The 20,661-nt window shown below is 47.6% G+C and overlaps 1 long non-coding RNA gene across 6 annotated transcripts in view; it reads right to left on the reverse strand.

Moving 5' to 3' along the window:
- The window catches only part of LOC113245328 (uncharacterized), a 123,289-nt gene that overhangs the window by 69,817 nt on the left and 32,811 nt on the right, over nt 1-20,661 (reverse strand). For 3 of the 6 annotated variants that reach the window (XR_008958164.1, XR_008958163.1, XR_003312661.4), the window contains 2 exons: nt 11,525-12,722; nt 11,048-11,325 (listed from right to left, as the gene is read on the reverse strand). This is a non-coding gene — a long non-coding RNA (uncharacterized LOC113245328). Of the gene's footprint in view, nt 1-6,541; nt 11,326-11,524; nt 12,723-20,661 lie in introns of those variants that run through there. The other 3 variants (XR_008958162.1, XR_007190777.2, XR_008958161.1) reach the window with 3 other exon arrangements.

The raw sequence follows: 20,661 nt of genomic DNA on the forward strand, positions 1-20,661 counted from the left end.
GAAAGCCAGCAACCAGTGAGAGGTTGTGTGCCAGGCAACACGTCAGATACTGTGAGAAACCTGAGGATGACTAAGACAGCCCATGCTCTCAGGAGGCTCATCATCTGAATCAAGCCCTCCCCAAACCACTCAGGTGGTAGAAAGCAGTGGATCAGAATTACACAGAATTTCTATTTGTCCTATGTTACTAATCAACGGCTAGTCCTCAGAAGGAAGGGAAGATGTCCTGGGTGCCTTTACTCTTTGTTCCCAGGTTCTGAGGACAGACTCTGATCATAGAAGGAATCAGCCAGCAGGGCTGACCAGCCACTTCCAACCACCTCCATCACCCTCACATCACAGCATTTAGGAGGTCCTGCTTTTTTGAAAGTCAACTTCTAGGAAACATTCTTGAATGACAGAAATCACACTCCATCTCAGGTGGGTCAGGAGCACCTCTCCCCAGCTCTCAGGATCCAAAGGGCACCGTATCACCTGGTCATAAATCCAACCTTTTCAAGAAAACTTGGGGTGCTCTGTGAAATCGAGTAACTTCTCAAGGGCTGTGAGAGGTCATTCATGTCCCATGGCATGCTACTAAATGTTCAACATCGGTTCTTCGGGAGAAAAAAATAAAGCCCTGGTTGGTCTGTCAATTTTTCTAGTGTAAATACTCCCACTGTGACCAGTCTCAAACTACCACTGTGAGGCCACTGAGCAGAGAGCTGGGAGAGGCCCGTATCAGCAGCTGGTAAGCTGACGGCTGTCCGCTCGGGCACGCCACCGCGTCACACTCTACCTTGACCCTGACCCTGACCGAGGACTTACCAGAATACGTGCAAACGTTACCCCCATGGTGAACAAAAGAATATTTTTTTTAAAAAGTAAGCTCTACCCGCAATGCGAGGCTCGAACTCACAACCCAAGATCAAGAATTGCATGCCCCACTGACTGAGCCAGCCAGGTGCCCCAATAACAGCCTACTCTTACAAGCCCAACAGCATTGCTTGAAACACCTTCGGGCACCACAGTGACCTGCACTCAGAGCTGGGCTCAGGTCCTCAGGTCCCATCCTTTCCCTGCCGGGTCACCTACTCAGCCTTCCATTCTCGGCTTGAGTCACTTCCTCAAGGAAATCTTTCCAACACCCCACCCCAACCTAGGGCAAGTCCTCCTACCATGAGCTCTCAAAGCCCCACCCACCTCTCCTTCCCGGAGTCATCACAGTTTGATGGTAAATCTTGTTGGTGTGATTATTTGATTTGTATCTCTTTCCCTCTAATCTCCCAACAGATAGAGGTTGGTCACCGCTAATCCCTCCTTAGCACGGGACAGAAACAGCATAGACTTGTGAGATGATGAAGACGGGATGTGGAGAAGTGATTAAAGCAAAGAGCACGGGGCCCTGGGCAGAGCCAGAACTACCTTTCAGGGTTACCCCACGGCCTTCTCTCTCCTGCACTTGCAGTCACTTTCAAGGTTTGGGGCTCTGGGGCCAATTCAGACAGAGTCATCATCCAGTGGAGATCATTTTCCATGGGCTACCACTAGCCAGCCTTACATGGCTGCATTCAAGTAAACCAAGATCTCCCCTCTACCCAGATGCAACCCCAAGCACCCTTGAATTTGCTACAGAATGCTCTTTGGTGATGAAAAATGCACGTCTTCTCCAACCACACAGCTTGGTGGGCAGCACCGGGACTCAGTTTCGATCCACAGTCCAGCATCTAAGGTAGAGTGCAGTGTTCATAGTAGCCCTGTTGGTTCGACCTCCCTGGGAGCCAGCCTTGCCAAGATCTAGGGGCAGAGAGTTCCAGACAGAATGGCAGTGCAGTGTCTGAGGCAGGACTGAGCTCAGGCATTTAGAAAAAGGAGGCCAGAGTGGCTGGAACTCAATGAAGGCGGGGGGGGGGGGGGGGTGTTGCAAAGGGGAGAAAGGAGCCAGAGAGGGCAGCAGGGCCCAGAAGGAGAAGAGGGACTTTAAGTGAAGAGCTTCTATTTTAAGTGTTGAGTTGAATGGAAGTCATAAGATAGAATAAAACAAAGTTTTTCATTCTTATTGTCATTTTCTACTGATAGTGAGAAGAGAATAAGCCCTGAAGGAACGTATCAAGGCCATCCCCTTACTATATACAAGCGTCTGGGGACCAAGCCCTCTCCCAGAACATGCAAGACCTGAGCCAAATTATTTTGTGAGCCTTCCTTCCTCCACCTTCTCCTCCAGGTACACTCAGGCCACTCTGTAAGCATCAAGGATGGCCTCAAAGGGGTAAGCATTTATTGTTACATGTATCTATGGGGATTGTTCCTTTCCCAACTCCAAACACGTGATTTGAACAGAGGCTGCCATGTTCTCACAGACCCTGCTTTCAGCCATAGTCCTGAGATGGAAATTTGGCTCTAGCTAAGCCAGTCACAATCCTTCTCTGGGATTTTCAAAATATGGCCAGGGGTGGGGGTTGGGGGTGTTGCTGAGGAGCTCTTTTCTGGTGCCTTCACTTAGTTGTTTTTCTTCTGGGAAGTGAACACTTATACAACTGTGCTTGGTATTAGAGATACGCTGGTAATAAAAGGAAAGGACACAGTCCCTGGCTCCCTGGAGCTTACAATCTGGTGAGAGGGACAGAGGAGAGTCCCTCCTGCTGGACTGTAAAATTACAATGGGGAAAGTTACACGAGGGAGAGGCTGGTGGTGTTTTGTGAACCTGTGACAGGGGAATTGGCCTGGTGAAGCAGGTCGAGCATGGCTCCCTGGAGGAAGGAACATTGAGGCGTCGGGAATGGCAAGTTAGAAGGCTAAGTGGCAGGAGACAGCATGGTGAGTATACGGAGAGGGAACAGTGGGAAAAGAGGAGAATGGGAAGGGTGAAGTGCAGTCTGGTGCCCAACGAAGATGGAGGTGTAGAAGGAGTGCATTCTATCTGCTAGGCATTGTGTTTGGTTCTAGTTAGAGAGACCTGAAATAGAAGTGGCTTCAATAAGGGAGAAATTTATCATTTCTCCCTGAAAAGCTGTCTATAGGCAGTAAGTATCTTTATCCCAGGCCCCTTTCACCGTTTTCTCTGCCATTTGTAGTGCTAGTTTCCATCTTCAAGATTTCCTCATATTCTCAAGATGACCACTGTAGCACCAGCTATCCTAGCCTCATTCCAGGCAGAAGGAGGAAGAAGGCTTAAGGGCAAAATGGCAAAACTTCCAGCTGAGTCGGCCTTTTGTAAAGGACTTTCCCAAGAAGCTCAACTTCATTACTTCTGCATACATCTCACTGTCCATCCCACGCTGCAAAGGAAGCTGGAAAATATGGTCTTTTCAGCTGGGTACACTGCCACTTTCAACAACATGGAAATTCTTTTACCAAGAAAGAAGGGGAAAGTTTTAGATGCCTCTGGGATTGCAGAAAGGTGTGTGGTGGAGAATAAATTAGCGAATCCCCTAAGTAGAGATGGTGGTTGAAGCTGTGGGCATGGATGAGATCCCTGAATAAGGGAGCAAGAGCACGCTGGATAGAACTCTGAGGGGGGCGCCTGGGTGGCTCAGTCGTTAAGCGTCTGCCTTTGGCTCAGGGCGTGATCCCAGAGTCCTGGGATCGAGCCCCACATCAGACTCCTCCACTGGGAGCCTGCTTCTTCCTCTCCCACTCCCCCTGCCTCTGTTCCCTCTCTTGCTGGCTGTCTGTCAAGTAAATAAATAAAATCTTGAAAAAAAAAAAAAAAAACCACTCTGAGGAACCCCACCACTGGCTGAGCCTGGCAGGGAGACAGAGAAAAAGAGGGTTGGAAGCTGGGAAGTGTGGGGCTGTGGCACCACCCTCATGGGGAGGACCCCTGTCCGTGGAGAGAAAGAAGAAAGCCTCCTTTGCAAAGACTTAGCTGGAGAAGCAGGATTGTAGGATGGGGAAGAGGGATAAGGGAGACATGGATTCCCTGGTTCCCTCATAACTGATGCCATGCCCTTCCTGAGACTGAGTTGTTGAACTTTCTTCCTGTTATCTGAGCCTTCTAATAAATCCCCTCTTTTGTCTAAGTCACTAGGAGTCTGTCCCTTTCTAGTTTACTACTATAGGCAAGTTGAGGCCCGAGGAGTGGGGAAAATAATACCATCCACGGTGTCATGTGAAAAGAGAAAGCAGCAGCTGACTGTAGATGGGCCTCAGGACATTTCAGCACCTTCACTGGGCCCACTTTGGGATGAGTCCAAAATGTGAATGGTCGAGGTCAGACCTTGTATCTTCCTAATGAATGGCTCATAAACGTCTCCTTTTGTTTGGATGAATAATTGTTTATGGGATGAGAATCACCATGGCATGATCTTTGTTTCAGTATTCTTGAAACCACTGGCTCCATCAGGGTTGGGTTCCTTAGTCATTCACTTCCCCTCTCGTCTTTCACTCAATCACTCTCTCAATGACCCCAAGGCAGAAGCACCACATCATACTTCCAGCTACAGTGACAAGTAGACCCAATGGCAACAGAGAAACAAACAAGGATAAAGGGTTGTTGTTAATGCTTGTGTTTCTGATTACAATATATACCTAAGGGCAGGGACAGCCTATGTCCCTATGGGGAAAAAAAGTGTTAATCATCATATAAATGACATTCCTGAGTTTTCTTTTTTTTTTTAAAGAATTTATTTATTTATTTATTTGAGAGAGAGATAGAGGAGTACAGGGAGAGGGACAAGCAGACTCTGCGCTGAGCCATCCCACAACCTGAGATCATGACCTGAGCCGAAATCAAGAGCTGGACAGTTAACCAACTGAGCCACCCACGCGCCCCAAGATGGGCATTTTAACTCAAGCCAGTCTCATTAACTAAAATATTACCTATCTTTGTCTCCTCTCTCGAGAAGGAATTAGGCAACTGGGATGAAGCTGGAAAAGTGAGCATTTGATTCGGGAAGGGTGGTGTACAGTAGTTTCCAACCTGAAATCTTTTTATTCTAGGAAGCATTAGTCACAAATAAATGCTGGGTTTCTCATTGGCTCAAGGTTTAACCTAACTGGTAGGTAATTGTCCATGAGAAACTACCTGGTCTGGAAAAGTCACCATACACCATGCTTGGGTGAACTGTTCACACATTTCACCACTTTGAAGTCTTTGCTTGGGAAGTTTATGGCATTGAAGCCTTTTGGCTCCCTCCTTAGAGGGATACAAAGCTGTTGTTTGTTCTAGTTCAGTCACCAAATTAGACAAAACTCAGCTACCTCTGAATAAGCCAACTCACTTCTTGAGTGAACTTGAGAAATTTTCACTATGTCATTAGTATTGGGGGGGGGAGGGACCTTCTAATGTGCAATTTTCAAAAGCCTAAGTCATTCCCTAATAAAAAAAATTAAGAGTTTAGTGATCCATACCAACCCTTCTTTGCCAAAAAGACGCCCCAGATATCATGACTAGGTCATCCCTTACATAGCTGTTCTCCTACGGGGCACCGACTAGGATCCTACCCCAAAATGTTTCCCTTTGTCCCACTCTACCGGTTAGGTACTCAAAACTTGTTGTCCGCCCTCCTATACCCCCCCCCCCCATTTAAATGAAAACTCTTCCCAGAAGAGCAGTACCTTTACCTTAATCTGATTTACAGAGGGGAGCACGTGAGGGAGGACAGACTTTCTTCGGTTAAGATTTCCACAAACACTTTGCACTAAATATCACTGCCTCAATCTCTTTTCTCTTGGGACCTCCAAACCACTGCTGTGAAGGAGTTTGGAAAATTATCTCAAAGGCAGGATGGGAGGCAAAATTGTGTCAGTTAAGGACACACATACTGGCTGGCTGACCTTGGGCAAGTTACCTTAAACTTTCAGTGCTTCAGTTCCCACATCTGTAAAATGGGGATAACAATGGCACCCACTTTACGTACCTAAAGTATTAGCTATAACGATGATGAAAGTCTCTCTCCGTTCTCTTCTCTGATCCAATAAGAATGAACTTCTTTTCAGTTCCCTAAACCTCTCTCCTTTCTGTCTCTAGGTCTCTTTCTCTCTTGAGATGAGTCTTCTAGAATGCTTTCTCTTTTATAGGGACAACCCCTCCCCTAACTTTAGCTCCACCCAATACAGCCAGGTTTTACCTTAGATATTACTTTCTCCTGGAAACTGTCCCTGACTAGCCACCCCCCAGTCTGGGGGGAGTGTCCGTGTAAATATTCCTACCACATCCTACAGTTATCTTGTCCAGCACCCATCATACTGGATTGTAAGTGCCAGATTAGACTATACTTCCCAAGGTCGGGCACTGTAACTGTCTTGTCCAATGACTAAGCAGAGTTTTGATAAGTATTTATTGAATGAAGGAATGAAGAAATACAGAAGAATGTTAGAAGCTTACTAATACCAACTTACGGAAATTCCTACAGACATTTCAGTGGAGATGGCAGGAGAATGGAATTACCCAGAGAAGGGATCTTTGCCATCAAATACAGGTTTCGTGCCCAGAAGTTATTTCCTTGCCTTTTAAAAACAGATGGCATTTGATGCCAACAGCTCAAAAACTATTGTTTCATTTAACTCATCTCCATATACGTAGTAGTAATATACTTTCAGGATAACAATATCAAGAAGTTTCTTTTAGGTATTTCTTTTTTTTATTTTAGCAGAGGACAAACAGGAAGAAAAAACAGGAATTGAATCCCCTAGCTTGTAGTCATGTGTTTCTGTTGATCAGAGCCTTGGTTACAGTGAAGATTCGAATGACATTTAGATATGAAGCTAGTGACTTCAGATCTCGGTCTCTGGTGAAGTAGGGTATTTCCATTTGGTAATCACTGCTCTAAAAATGGCAATAGTGTGTCGTCATTATGCTGAACAGAACTCCAGCCCAAAGGAATTTCCCTGGGAGCCCTACTTGAGCTATCTCTCTGGCCCCTGGAAGGGTTTGTCTGGTTTTGGTCCAGTTCTCAGTGTGAGGTCATCACCATCACTATTGCGTTTCAGGATGCTGTCCCAGGCACTGAGAAACTAAAGGGTAAGAGGTGGACATGGTGCCCATCCAGGAAGGAAAGGGGACCCAAAGAAACACAGAGCCAGGGAAGGGAACGAGGCTTTGCCCAGGGAATAGGTGAATAGAGGGGTCAGATCGAGCCACTCTCCCTTTTGACAAGTTGACAGTGAAGCAAAGGAAGCAGAGGAGGCAGGAGCGTGTTGGGGAAGCAGGGCAGACAGGATGCATGTACAGGGGAAGGAGGCAGTGGGGAGGGCAGGCTAAACTACAGGAGAGAGAGGCCATAGGTAATGGAGTGACGTGCAGTGGGAGACAGGAGTCCGAGATCAAGACTGGGGAGGAAGCTTTGGGTTGAAAGAACTTTTCTTCTTCCAAGCCTCCGCTGCTTGCAGCTGTGGGATAAATGGTAGCAGCTGTGATTACTGTGTTACTCATCTCAGGAAAGCAAGAAGCACAGCCATCTGCAGAAGGGAAATGGGGAGAGAATGGTTTGGGGCCTTGATGGAAGGGAGCCGCCACGGGAATAAGGCAGAGACACAATCAGAAGGGGACCCGAAGGAAGGCCAAGAGGCAATGGAGGACCAGCTGAGGTCAGAGGGTAGGAATTTGGGGCAGTCCATTGGGAACTCTGGGATTTGAACTAGTAGGGTTCAGCAGCCTGGGAGGGGGTGTGGTCATGGCCATCAACACATTGCACTAATATGCACGGTGTGGCAGTAGATGGCTGACGGTTTTGGGTTGGCGGCAGCTGGGGACTTGCATAGCGAAGCCCCACTCCAGTGCCTGGGGTGCTACTGCAGCCCTGAGGCCGTTTGGCGCCCAGTCCCGTGGCCAGAGAAGGGCCTCTTTCTCCCACATCGCTGCCCGAATCAGGTTTTCATCATGTGTTCATTAAAGCCACTGTCCTAACGGCCTTTGCACGTGTGTGGGGGGGGCAGAGGGTGGGTAGGAGTGGAAGTCACTAAAGAAGAGCCAGATCCCTGCCACGCCATAGCTGACGGGGCAGATGAAACTGCAAAACCCCTCTGAGAAGGTACCTTACACTGCTTGCTGCACGTTCATTTGACAACCTGAGCTGTCAGGGACCTGTGGTGAAAGGAATACCCTGCAGCAGGATTCCTCAGCATCGGAACTCCTGAGCTCTGGGGCCAGACCATCCTGCGTCGTCCTGCAGCGCGTTCAGCAACATCACCGGCCTCCACCCACTAGAGCCGGTAGCCCCTCCACACCCCAAGCCCTCTATGACAACCAAACGTGTCTCCAGACACTGCCAATGGCGTGGGGCGGGGGTGATTACCTGTGGCTGAGAGCCACCACCCTGGAAGGACAGGACAACCCTTGAAGGAAGCCGCCCCAGTCTCTACGTGTCATCACTTTGAACTCCACTGTGGTGGTCTCTGCCCTCCCAGCTGTTCTCCAAGGCCCTCCTTCCCCACGAGCGCAAGCCCCCCTTGTTGCACCCCGTCTGGCCAGGCAGACCGAGAGGATTACAAACAATCTGGAAAGCAAGAGCTCCAGGGAGAGGCATTTCATCAGGAGAAGACCTAGAGGGGCTGACACTTACACAATTTGGGAAGCCCATTTACGAACACTAATGCAAAATTACAAACACAAAATTGCCAGGGTCCGTCTTGGGGCTTGGGGTGTTTCAGGGTGGAGTCCTGAATCTCAGCTTTGCTCGTTTCACCGGGAACCCACTTGTACACATCATGCAAACCCGAGTCTTTCCTCGGTTTTCTTTTCTGGGCTGAACTTTTTCCAGAGTGCTATGTTGGCGGACCCTCACATAGGACACCCACTGCGTTTTTTCTGTTGTAAATAGATACTTAAGACATTATCCCTTCCGCTTTTTCCCCGTGAGTTATTTAAGGTGAAACCATACTGCTTTCTGCAAAAGAGGTACAAATCTGACCAGAGATTGTGTAAAAGAAACCATCTAGATCTTAATTTCCTAGGCTTCATGGAAAATGAAATAGTTCTACTTATTAAAATAGCTTTTCTTCAAATTCTTGTGACTTACTAAAAATGACCATTAACATTTTCAGTTGGTTCCATTTTGGTTTTGGTCAGAGTTTCTTCTGAATTGAGTTTCACTGACACTTTGGTGACATCTATCCTTCACTTCCTTTTTTGTCTGATGCCTTATGGGACTGGGGCTAAGGGATGTGCTCCCCTTGTTGGCACAACAGCTTCTCTCTCTGGGTAAGACTGACTGAGACCTAATGCTCCAATTATGATAATAAACCACATTTAAAGCACTTATTTACTCTCCTTAATGTTATGTGGAAGAACCTCTTCTGAGCACAGCATAAACCAGGCCTGCTCGGGACTCCGTCAGTAACTAAAGCCCTCTCCTCACCTCGAAGAGATCTAACAGGAATAACCCATAAGTATAGAAAAACAATAACAACAATGGGACTAGTGATACAGCTGACTTTGGATAATGTGGGGGGTAGGGGCACAATCGAAAATCCGCATGTAACCTGACTCCCCGAAAACAGCCTACTGATGACCGGAAGCCTCACCAATAATATAAACAACACACATGTTGTAGGTTATGATGCATTATATACTGTACATACTGGATGTGTAAAAACCGAAACACATACAAGCAGACGTGCACTGTTCCACCCCGTGTCTTTCAAGGGTCAACTATAATCTGAGTGTGTACTACGTTCCTGTACTGTTCAAGCACTTCACAAACATTAACTCACAAAATACTGGGAAATACTTGATATCTGTTATAATGACAGATAACAAATACGGTTATCTGAGGCCATGTTAATTACAGCTGGTGGAGGGCTGCCAGGAAAGCTGCACGGAGAAGGAGAGTTTTGAGCAGAGCCCTTGAAATCGTTATGCTCTATACAGGAGGAGAGGCTTCCAGACATCAGCCACACACTTCTATCTCACCAACCCCTTCTCTTCTCACACAGTATTTGAGGCCACTTATAATAAAAAAAGCAGCCACAACAGAATTGTTACCCCAAGACTTAAAGCTCACTCAACAGGAGAAGGGACAGCTGTAGGAGAGGACTCAGGCTAGTTCTCCGAAATGAGGTAAACGTCAAAATGTCCCGGCATCTTAGGCAGGGTGGGTTTCATAACTTCAACTCCCCGTGTAAAAAACAAAACAAAACCAGACATTGTGCTTGCTCTAAACGCTCAGAAAATGGACAGAATGAATCTTTATCCGAGGGGGTGGTCAATAGCAGCACAAATTGTCTTGCACAAATACAGAACGGTAGCTCATACCTGTGTTTCTCACCCTTAAATGTACTACTTGTGATGTGGCATATCTGTGGGGAGCTAAGACACTTCGGTCCAAGAATGCACATTTCTGGTGTTCTAACACTGACCAGATCGAGGGAGAGAGCTTCGAGCAGCGCTTTTCAAACTCCAGTGTGATCCCGGGAATCTGGGATTCTAACTCAGTTGGCCTGGGTTGGGGCTGGAGGTGGTGCATTTCTCACAATCCTGCAAGGCACCGGTGCAGAGCGGCAGTCGTCAGATGCGAGCACGCATCAGAACACACGGGTGGCTGCGTCCCCTCTCCTGAGTGTCTGACACAGAAGTTCTGGGGTGGCGCCCAACAGTTGGCATTTCTTAAAAAAAAAAAAAAAACCAAACAACAAAAGAAACTAACACCTACTTTATGGAGGGATGATTGACATACAAACAGCTATAGATTTGTAACATATACAACTTGAGGAGTTCGGAGAGAAATATACGTTCGTGGACCTATCAGCACAAACCATGCCATAAACATACCCATCACCTCCAGAAGTTTCCTCCTGCCTTCTCTATGATTATTCAATCTTGTGGTGATAGGAGTTTGCATTTCTAACACATTCTCAGGTGATACTCATGCTGCTGACGCATATACCCCCCCACCCCGGCCACCACATACGAAGGACCACTGGCTTACGACATCCCTCATGAGTGCCCAGTGGTCTCTCCTGACTTTGCAGGAAAGTCTGGGGGTGGGGGAGGGGTAGACATTTCAAGAGAAAACCACCAAGATGGGTCTTCCAAGTAGGTATTGTGTGAGCTAAAAATGAAAAGGGGGTCCACACGCTTTAGATAACGAAGATAAGGATAGCTGGCATTTTTGACATTTCACTCACATTATCTCAGCATCCGGCACGGGCAGCAGAGTCGGGGCTGGCGGAGGAGCCGGCGGCCCCCTGTGCGTGCCAGCAGGTAGCGTCGCTTCTTCGGGGCCTTGCTGTGTGGTCTGCGGAGCTACCTGCGAGGCAGGGCCCCGTCGGCCCTCAGGAAACACCTTTAGGTGTGGACAAGCAGACGCTGGAGGCCTGAGTTCTGCTTCACCGGGCTCGCAGGAAACAACCCGAAGAACTTGGCGGCAGGTGTTAACAATCATCTGTCTCAACCACAGAAGAACCTGAATATAGAACAGAGTTTATCAACCCTGGCGCGCATGAGAAGCACCTGGATGCCCAGGACCCATCTGGGGAGACACGTTTTTAAAAGCTTCCCAGGCAGGGTTGAGAACTACTGGTCTAGGTTTGACTGGGGGCAAGAATCTCCACAAAGGGCCAGGCAAATAAAAAGAGAAGGAGGGGAGCAAAAACCAGGCTTACCAAACAAATTGCCTATGCCCAGAGCAGGTCACTTCGGGGCTTGCCAAACTAGCCACAGGGCTTGCGCGCTCTTCTTCAGAGCAGTTCTCCGATTTGGGGCAGATGAGTCACCTGCAGGGTTTGTGAAAGCGGGGTCCACGCCCAGCGTTTCTAACTCAGCAAGTCTGGAGTGGGCACGAGGATTCGAGATCTAACACGCTCTTGGGTGTTGCTGATTCTATGGGTTCCAGAAGTGTAGCTGCTTGGCTATTAAGACCATAACTCCTACATAGAGAGGGATGCCTGTATTTCAGATTTTCTATATTTTCTCAGTTTTGTTTTTTTTTTTTACTGGAGCAAAAAAAAAAAAAATGCAGATAGACAAAAATGAAAACATGGAAATTAACCATAATCCAATGATAAAACCACAGTGAGCAACTTTTTTCCTACACTATAAATTTGTATAAGTACAGATTTTCTGAGAATAATGATTATATGAGGAATATTACTGCATCTAAAAAGATATTTATACCTTCAATTCCCTTATATCAAAATCTATATAATAAAATTTGCTTTGGGGCACCTGGCTGGCTCCAGTAGTGGGGCGTGCGACTCGAACTCGAGGTGGTGAGTTCAAGCCCCATGTTGGGTGTAGAGATTATTTAAAAATAAAATCTTTTAAAAAAAACAAAATAAAATATGCTTTGAGTTTAGAGCTATAACAAAGTTTATTTCTCTTGATAAAAATATTTTATAATTAAAAACAGTCTTAGAAAAGCTATCTCCAGCTATTTAAATAAATGTAAATAGGCCACGGCCCTGTTAAAATGCTATTTAGGGTTGAACTGTAGAGCTATTATTTTGGAAAAGCCTCAAAAAAAAAAAAAAAAAGCTTACAGTGTAGGAGCTCTGTCAAGCTGTAGAGTTTGCCCATAAATGTTTCCTTTCATAAATTCGGAGTAATGATCAAGAGATACTAAAGGTTTTCACTGTTTATAACCCTTTTCTCTATTAGGTAAAGTGGAGAACAGCCAAGATTAAGAGTGGAGTGCACTTAGAATCTGCTTGTCCAGGACACCTGGGTGGCTCAGTTGGTTAAGTGTCTGCCTTCGGCTCCGGTCATGGTCTCAGGGTCCTGGGATCGAGTCCTGCGCCGGGCTCTCTGCTCAGCAGGGGACCTGCTTCTCTCTCTGCCTGCCGCTCCCCCTGCTTGTTCTCTCTGTCAAATAAATAAATAAAATCTTAAAAAACAAAAAGAATCTGCTTGTCGGTCACATGTGGGACAAGAGTTAGAAAAGCAGCCCAGGGGCGCCTGGGTGGCACAGCGGTTAGGCGTCTGCCTTCGGCTCAGGGCGTGATCCCGGCGATCTGGGATCGAGCCCCACATCAGGCTCTTCTGCTATGAGCCTGCTTCTTCCTCTCCCACTCCCCCTGCTTGTGTTCCCTCTCTCGCTGGCTGTCTCTATCTCTGTCGAATAAATAAATAAAATCTTTAAAAAAAAAAAAAAAGAAAGAAAAGCAGCCCAGACTTCCTGGCATGTGACGGTACAGCCTTTGGATGTGGCTGTATCACTTGTGGACAAAAAGATTATATATTAAAAGGAAGACAGAAAAGAATTAAAACAACTAGGTCACTACAGTAAAACACAAAAGTATAAATGAAGAGTCAGAATCTCCACAAAGGGCCAGGCAAATAAAAATAAATCTGCAGCGACTGTTCTGAATAGTGAACTTGAAATTAAATTCAGGAGTCCCTTAAGCAAGGGTGGCAGCCGGTGGTCCCTGAAGGCCATCTTTAGCCACTGCCCCAGGCGAGGAGGCTCACCCTCACCCTCAGAGGTGCGTCCCCGAGGGCCAGTCATGCTGTTGGCCATCTGCATACAGGGCCCTCCGGTTTTCTCTCCTCCCCACTGCTCTGAGGCACACCCAGTCAGCACCCAGGCACATAGCTGTAAGTCGTCCCTTAAAGGCCGCCAGGAGGGGAGGGCACCAACAATGGGGGAAGGCCGTTTTCTCAGCCCTGGAGACCCTCCTGAAAGTGCCCATGCCAGGGCTTCATTCCCAGGGATTCTTCCCTCCCCCCACAACAGAGAGAGAGAGAGCGCGAGTGTCAGCAGGCACATGAGTGTGTGCACACGAGCAGGGGGAGGAGGGTACAGAGCGAGAGGGAGACAGAAAATCTCAAGCAGGCTCCACGTTCCGCACAGAGCTCCAGGCAGGGCTCGATCTCACAACTCCAAGATCATGACCTGAGCCAAAATCAAGAGTCCGACACCCAACTGACTGAGTCACCCAGGCGATCCTCACCCCCAGGGATTTTTAATTGATCTGAGACAGGAACCAGGCAGCACTTTTGTTTTGGGTTTGTTTTGTTTTGTTTTTTAAAGATTTTATTTATTTATTTGCCAGAGAGAGAGAGAGTACAAGTAGAGGGAGCGGCAGGCAGAGGGAGAAGCAGGCTTCCCGCTGAGCAGGGACCCCGATGTGGGACTCGATCCCAGGACCCTGGGATCATGACCTGAGCCAAAGAGGGAGGCTTAACTGACTGAGCCATCCAGGCGTCCGCAGTTTTGTTTTTTAATGGAAGTAAAATACAAAGACAAAAAAGTACACAAGTGATAAGTGTGCAACTCCGTGAATTACACAATGTATATGTATTTTTAACCTGTATAACCATCATTGAGGTACACACACACATACACACAGAGCTGGACATTACCAGCAACCCAGAAGCCCTTCCTGTGCCCTCCCTGTAACTACCCATTTCATCTTCTCTAAAAGTCCTGGCTTCTAACACCATAGAGATTCACGATTTTCCTGGTTTTCATTGTTTTGTGATATCTCGTGTTTTGAGGGAAATCTTTTATGGCCGGTTCCTCTCCCTGAATGCTGTACCTGTGAGATTCATCTGTGTGGTTGTGGCCATAGTGTGCAAATTTTTAATACGGTTCAGTATACCATTATATGGATATACCACAACTTGTTCATCTGTCCTGCTGTTGATGGGCATTTGAGCTGTTTGTGGCTTGAGCAATTGCAAAGCATACTGCTGCAAATATCTCTGTACAGGTCCCTCGGTGCCCATGCGCTTACGTTTCTCTTGGGTATAAACCTAGGTGTAGAATCACTGGATCACAGGGGGATGTTGGTTCAACTCCAATAGCTACTACCAAACTGCTTTCCAAAGCGGTTGTGCAAATTGCCACTCCCATTAGCATGTTTGTGAGTTTTAGTTGCTCCATATCCTAGTAGGAGAGCAATATTTGTAAAAACTACCTGGGGGCTCTGCTGTGCATCAGGTTGAGAACTACTGGTGCCCGCGCGTGTCAAATACTTCGGCAATGGCAGAAGGACATACTGCCGGAGCCCTGGAGGAGAGGGGGATACAGAGTGATGTTTTCACAACCACCGGAGAAGCAGACAGGACAGATGTTTTTATTCCTATGTTGCTCATGAAGACACAAAGACTCAAAGTTCATTGACTTGCCAGAAGTAATACAGCCATAAAACCCAGGACTCTTGATTTCTATCCCTTTGTATGTTCCAACGCACAACACGACAGTATTCATTAGATGTCCAACATACTGAGGTTTGGGCCAACTTCTCTGTTGTCTCCTGTCCCGGACTTTAAGAAAGAAGAGAAAGTAGAAGTCTCTGGTCATGACTGTGAGAAGCACACACACTCTTCCTTCAGGCAGGGATGTGAAAGAGTAAACCTGCCGTTTCGGTGCCTGGGAAGCTCCAGGACCAGAAGAGTGGTTGGTCCCCTCAGAAGCAATGTGGCCTGAGCTTCCCTCTGACTCAGCGCTTCTCTATCCTTGCTGGGAGACCTTGGGCAAGGGACTCAACCTCTGAGTCTCAATTTCCCCACTGGAAAAATGAAAATGATAACTTATGTATGTCTCATGTTTTAAGGGATGAACACCATATATAAAAACCTAATCTGTACAAGCATTCAATACAATGTAGATATTTCTGAACGTTACCAGATTGAGCCCATTAACCCTGCATCTTCCCTTTCTCCTTCCTTACCGGATCTTTCCCACCAATGTACAAATGCCGTTATTTCTCCTATTTTTAAAAATCTCTCTCAACCCTACTTCCTCCTCTAGCTTGAGCCCCATTTCTCTCTTCCCTTTACAACTAATGGCCTTCAAAGCATTGTTTGTACTCACTGACTGCAATTCTTCCTCTTCATGTGTTCTTGAACCTTTCCAACAAGACTTTCATGCCCACCGCTCCACTGACACTACTCTCTTCAAAGTCAACAGTGACTTTGACTTCGGAGGAGTCTCAGTCCTCATTTTACTCATTCTGTCAGCAGCGACGGGCACAGTTGCTAGCTCCCTCCTCCTGGAGAAGTCCTCACCTGGCTTCCAGAACTGCCCGGCACCATATTCTTCCCCTTTTCCTCATTGGCTGGTCCTTTTGTCTTTTCTGCTTGTTTTTTCCTTTCTCCTCAGTCATAAACACTAGACTGTACCAGGGCTCATGCCTTGGACTTCTCTTTTCCATCTACTATCATTTCCTCAAAAATCTCATCATTCCTTGGCTTTAAATACCATCTATTATTCATTGATGACTCCTAAAAATTTATTTTCAGGCCTGACCACTCTCCTGAATTCCAAAGTCATAAACCCAACCGCCTACCTGTGCTCTCCATCTGGATATTGAAAGGGATCTAGAATGTAAATCCCCACCACTAAATTTCTGATCTTTTCCCCAGCCTGCACCCCATTAGTCTTCCCTCTTGGTTCACAGCAACTCCCTCCTTCTAGTTGCTCAAGTAAAAGACCTTGATGTTCTGTGTAACTCCTTTTCTTTTCCTCACACCCCACAACCAATCCATTAGCAAAACTTTTGATTCTATATTCAAAATATGTCCAGAATCTCACCACTCCTCCATTTCTGTTACTACTTTGGTCTAAGATACTTTCCTCTCTTCATTGGATTGTTCCAAAGGCTTCCTAACTGGCCTCACCCAGTCCTTCACAGGTTACTCTCCCACAAAGCAGCCAGAGGGATCCTGTTAAAACACAAATCCGATCCTGTCACTCCTTGGCTTAAACTATGGAGTGGCTTCCCGTCGTATTCAGCATACATCAGCATATAACAAGAGGCCTCCATAGTCCTCCACCCACACACCACACTTCTCCGACCTCACCTTCTACTCGTTCTTGTGCTCATACTGTTCCAGATTCAGTCACATTTGGCCTGTTTGTTGATCCCTAGACTTGCCAGGCGTGCTCCTGCCTCTGGGCCTTGTCATTTGAATCTTTCCAACCAGGTCCTGCCTGGGCCGAGAGTGCTTCTAACCCAGATATTTTCTCCTTCCCATCTCCTTTCTTTAAATGTCACCTTCTCAGGGGGGCCTTCCCTAAACACCTTACCTCACACTGTACCCTTCTTTATTTTCTCCCTAGTACTTCTCACCACCAAACACAAGACACACGCATTGCTGCTGCTGTCGCTGTGATTTATCCTGTTTATCGGCCCGTGTTCCCGAGTAGAAGGTGCAGGGACCCAGGGCAGGGATTTGGCCGTTTTGGTTCACCCCAATTTCTCCAGCGGCTGCAGCGGTGCTTGTCTATCATACAAGCTCAGCAAATACTGGTTTAGTGAATGAATTAGTCCCTACTCGCAAACGAAAAAGAAAATAGACATCCTTGGTAAAAGAGATCCTGGGGGAAATCCTCAAGAGTTCTCTGGCCTCTTAGAGAGAAATACAACTTATCAGAAGGGAGAAATAGTTTTGGTTTTCCCCTTTATTTCTGAAAGTTCTGTTTAACACAAACTAGTCATGCCTGCCCCCAGGAACGCCTTTCCGATCTTTAATATGCCTGAAGGAGAGCACAGAAAAGGACGGAGAGTAGGAGCCTATGGGAGGGGCGAGGAAAGGGGGGAGGAGAGCAGAGGAAGACAATGAAGGGACCAGGGCTCCAGGGAACATCTGTGCCACAGAAACTAGACTTGCCCTGGGTCTTTATGCCTCGACTAGGCCCTGAAGCAGCCTTTCTGCCTGCCTCTCTGATCCCTGGTCCTTCCCAGGTTCCTCACCCCTCCCAACAACGAATCCCTCTGGCCAGCTGCATCACTAATGGACAACCTCCCCATTTAAAATGTCCATCATGTAATGGTGTGTATTAAGAAAGAACAAAAAGCTACTTTGAGCCCACGTAAACACCATTTCTCTCAGTAGAGTGGGGAGAGGGTGGGAGGGATACTGACTGCCCCGGTGCTGGATAAAGACAGGGCACTTGGCCTTCCTGACTCGCACACCTCCATGATAAAAGAATGGCCAGGGGCGCCTGGGTGGCGCAGTCGCTTAAGTGTCCGACACTTGGTTTCGGTTCAGGTGGTGATCAGGTCATGAGATTGAGCCCCGTGTCAGGCTTTGCGCCTAGCGGGCAGTCTGCTCGGATTTCTCTCTCCCTCTGCCCTTACCCCCCCAAAACACACCCCCCTTAAATAAACAAACAAATCTTTAAAAAAAAAAAAAAAGGCTGGCCAACCCCAGTGTTCCAGCAGGACCAGCTAGCAAAGACAGATGGGCAGCCACTCCCACCTGACATGATTTGCGAGGCACCAAAAGGCTGTTGCACTACGCACCTGCCATAGCATGTGTCCTTCTCTGACGAGGACTGCTTTTCCTTCCTGCTGTGTCGCCAGGAGTTGCCTATCAAAGCCCCAGATGTGCCGTGGAAGGCAGAGAGTCCCAGCCAAGAGTCGCTCACACTTACCAGTGCAAGGGTGCAAATGGAGGCTTATAAAATACATGTTTAAATATTTAAAAGTCGTGAAACAAGCCAACAAACTGATGAAATAGGTTCCATTCCTCCCACCCTGACAAGCACCTGGAAGGCCGGGTTCAAACTTGGAATTCTCAGATTCTTTGGACTTCTCTGCCAGAGCTGGTGGCGCATGAAGGGCCAGCCTGGCTCCCAGCCCACACGCAGCTTCCCTTCTGCTCCCAGCCTGGCTCCATCCTACACCACGGGGGCCTCCTGCACATGCATGTGGACACCCCAGTCTGCACCTCCAAGTCCTGTTCACCTCCCCAAACAGCTGCCCCTTGGCCACCTTTGGCTTTGGGGTACCGTACGCAGACTAGGGGCACAGTCTTCCTTGAAGAGGACCTATATTTGGAAGAGGCCTGTAGGAGACCTGGGGCTCTCTGGGGCCTCAAGTGCCTGGAATATGCTCTAGAACAAGAGCACGGGCTCCGCGACAGGAAGAGAGCATGTCTCCTCGGCCCTAAGGATTTCTTGCCCCTGGGGAGGCAGGGCAGGAGCAGCCCTTCAAAGCACAGGGTTCAGCATGGGGCCGCTCATGCCTGGTTCTAAGGGCTATGTTTCCCAGTGCTGGGGAGGGAAGGAGAGGACACAGAAGTAAGAAGGAGGGAGAAGGGAGGAATATGTGGCCAACATGAGATGCTGTGTGCAGAGGGGCACACAATGAGGAGTCCCTGGGCAGCCAGGGGTCCACCTGAGAGTGGGGGAAAGGAGAGTCAGGAGAGGAGGAATGGGAAAGCAGGTGAGTGGGAAGTAAAAAGGCACTGAAAACAAACCTACTTTATAAGTAACCTTGGGTGTATTTTATTTATGTAAGTATAATGTGGCTTTTTTTTTTTTTTTTACTGAACTATTCATTATACTCCCCAGTTCATGGCACATTATCACCATCATTATTTTATCATCGGGTGGTAAACAACCAATCTTGTTTTATGTATGTATTTATTGCATTTCTTCTCCATTCCCCACTCCCTGCCCCCCATCTCCACTGGCAACCATTCTGATATATTAGAGAGTATTTTGTATGGAGAGAGGGCCCTTCTGGTTCCTCTCTCTTCAGCTCTGGGTGTGGTAGCCTTGTGTCTCAGCCACGCCTCAACCAGGAGATCATCCCTCTGCAGACACCTGTTATGTCTCTTTGAAGTGATCATGTATCCTCCATGTCCAGGACGAGACCTAGACAGCTGTGAATTTGGAGCCAGAAGCCTTCAGCTTCTAGTCCTGGCTTTGCAGGTGACTGTGTCACCTACTATCCTTTATAGCATCTCTTGTGTTCCAGCATCCTCCCACTCAAGGCTGCTCTTAGCTCACACTGCATCTTCATGCAAATTAGGAAAGGGTGCTCCAGACAGCCAGACAGAGCCCTGCATGGAAGGTGTCCGGCCTGGAGAATGGGGTACCAGCTATTTGCCACCCCCCCCCCCCCACCACAACCTCCACAAGCTCAGAAGACTGTCATTCCCCATCAGTTTTCAAACAAGCTTTGTCCCTCTTGAAAAACCCTCCTCCCGGACACCCTCCAAAGACTACCCCAAAGCTCGGTTCCCCTTCTCACCCTTCAATAAGGTCACCACGTGGCTGAATCTAAGGGGCAGTTTTTGTTCTCATTTTATAGGCCCTCAGGAAAGTTTGACCCTGCTGATCACTCTCTCCTTAAAATGATCTTCCCCTGGCCCCTGTGGCACCACACACTCCTGGTCCCCCTCCTTCTCTCTCTGGCTTCTCGATTTCTCTGCCTGGGGCTTCCTCCTTGAAACCACATTTTAATGTGAGCCTTCCTCAAGCCTCCGTCTTGACCTTCCCCTCTTCCCATTCTAGACTCTTTCATTGGTGCCAGTTTCCACAGCCAGGGCGAATCTTATTCCTGTATCTCCCATTCACCCCAGGAAGGAATTGTCTAGAGCACCTCTCCTGGCTGTCTCTCCACAACTTACCACTCTGCTCCAAAGACCAAGTAATTTAGCTGATGGAGAAGGTTGAGGAAAGACTGCACTAGTTCTGGTGACAACATGCCTGGGTCTGGCAACCCCCCAGGAGACCAGAAGGCTGGCAACGGGGGTGGAGAGGTTCAATTCAGGGTGAGGATATGAGGAAGTCCAATGATGGCTGCAGATTTCCAGCTGCATTTTCCAGTTCAACTTTATCAGCAATAAAATTGGTCTATTGATCCCTAGAAGCATTCTGATCTTCTCAGTTGATTCTGAACGTGGGTGAGGGAGGTTGGATTTGTTTCCTCCTCACTGCCAAACCCCACACATGGCCCACAAACCAGAAAAGCTTAAGGAATGGGCGCAAAGATAGGGTTTTGGAGAAATAAGATATACCCAGAGAGAAGGATGCTTCAGGCATGGCTGGGATAGGAGGTAT

This window comes from Ursus arctos, unplaced genomic scaffold (genome assembly GCF_023065955.2).
Source record: "Ursus arctos isolate Adak ecotype North America unplaced genomic scaffold, UrsArc2.0 scaffold_8, whole genome shotgun sequence".
NCBI lineage: Eukaryota > Metazoa > Chordata > Mammalia > Carnivora > Ursidae > Ursus > Ursus arctos.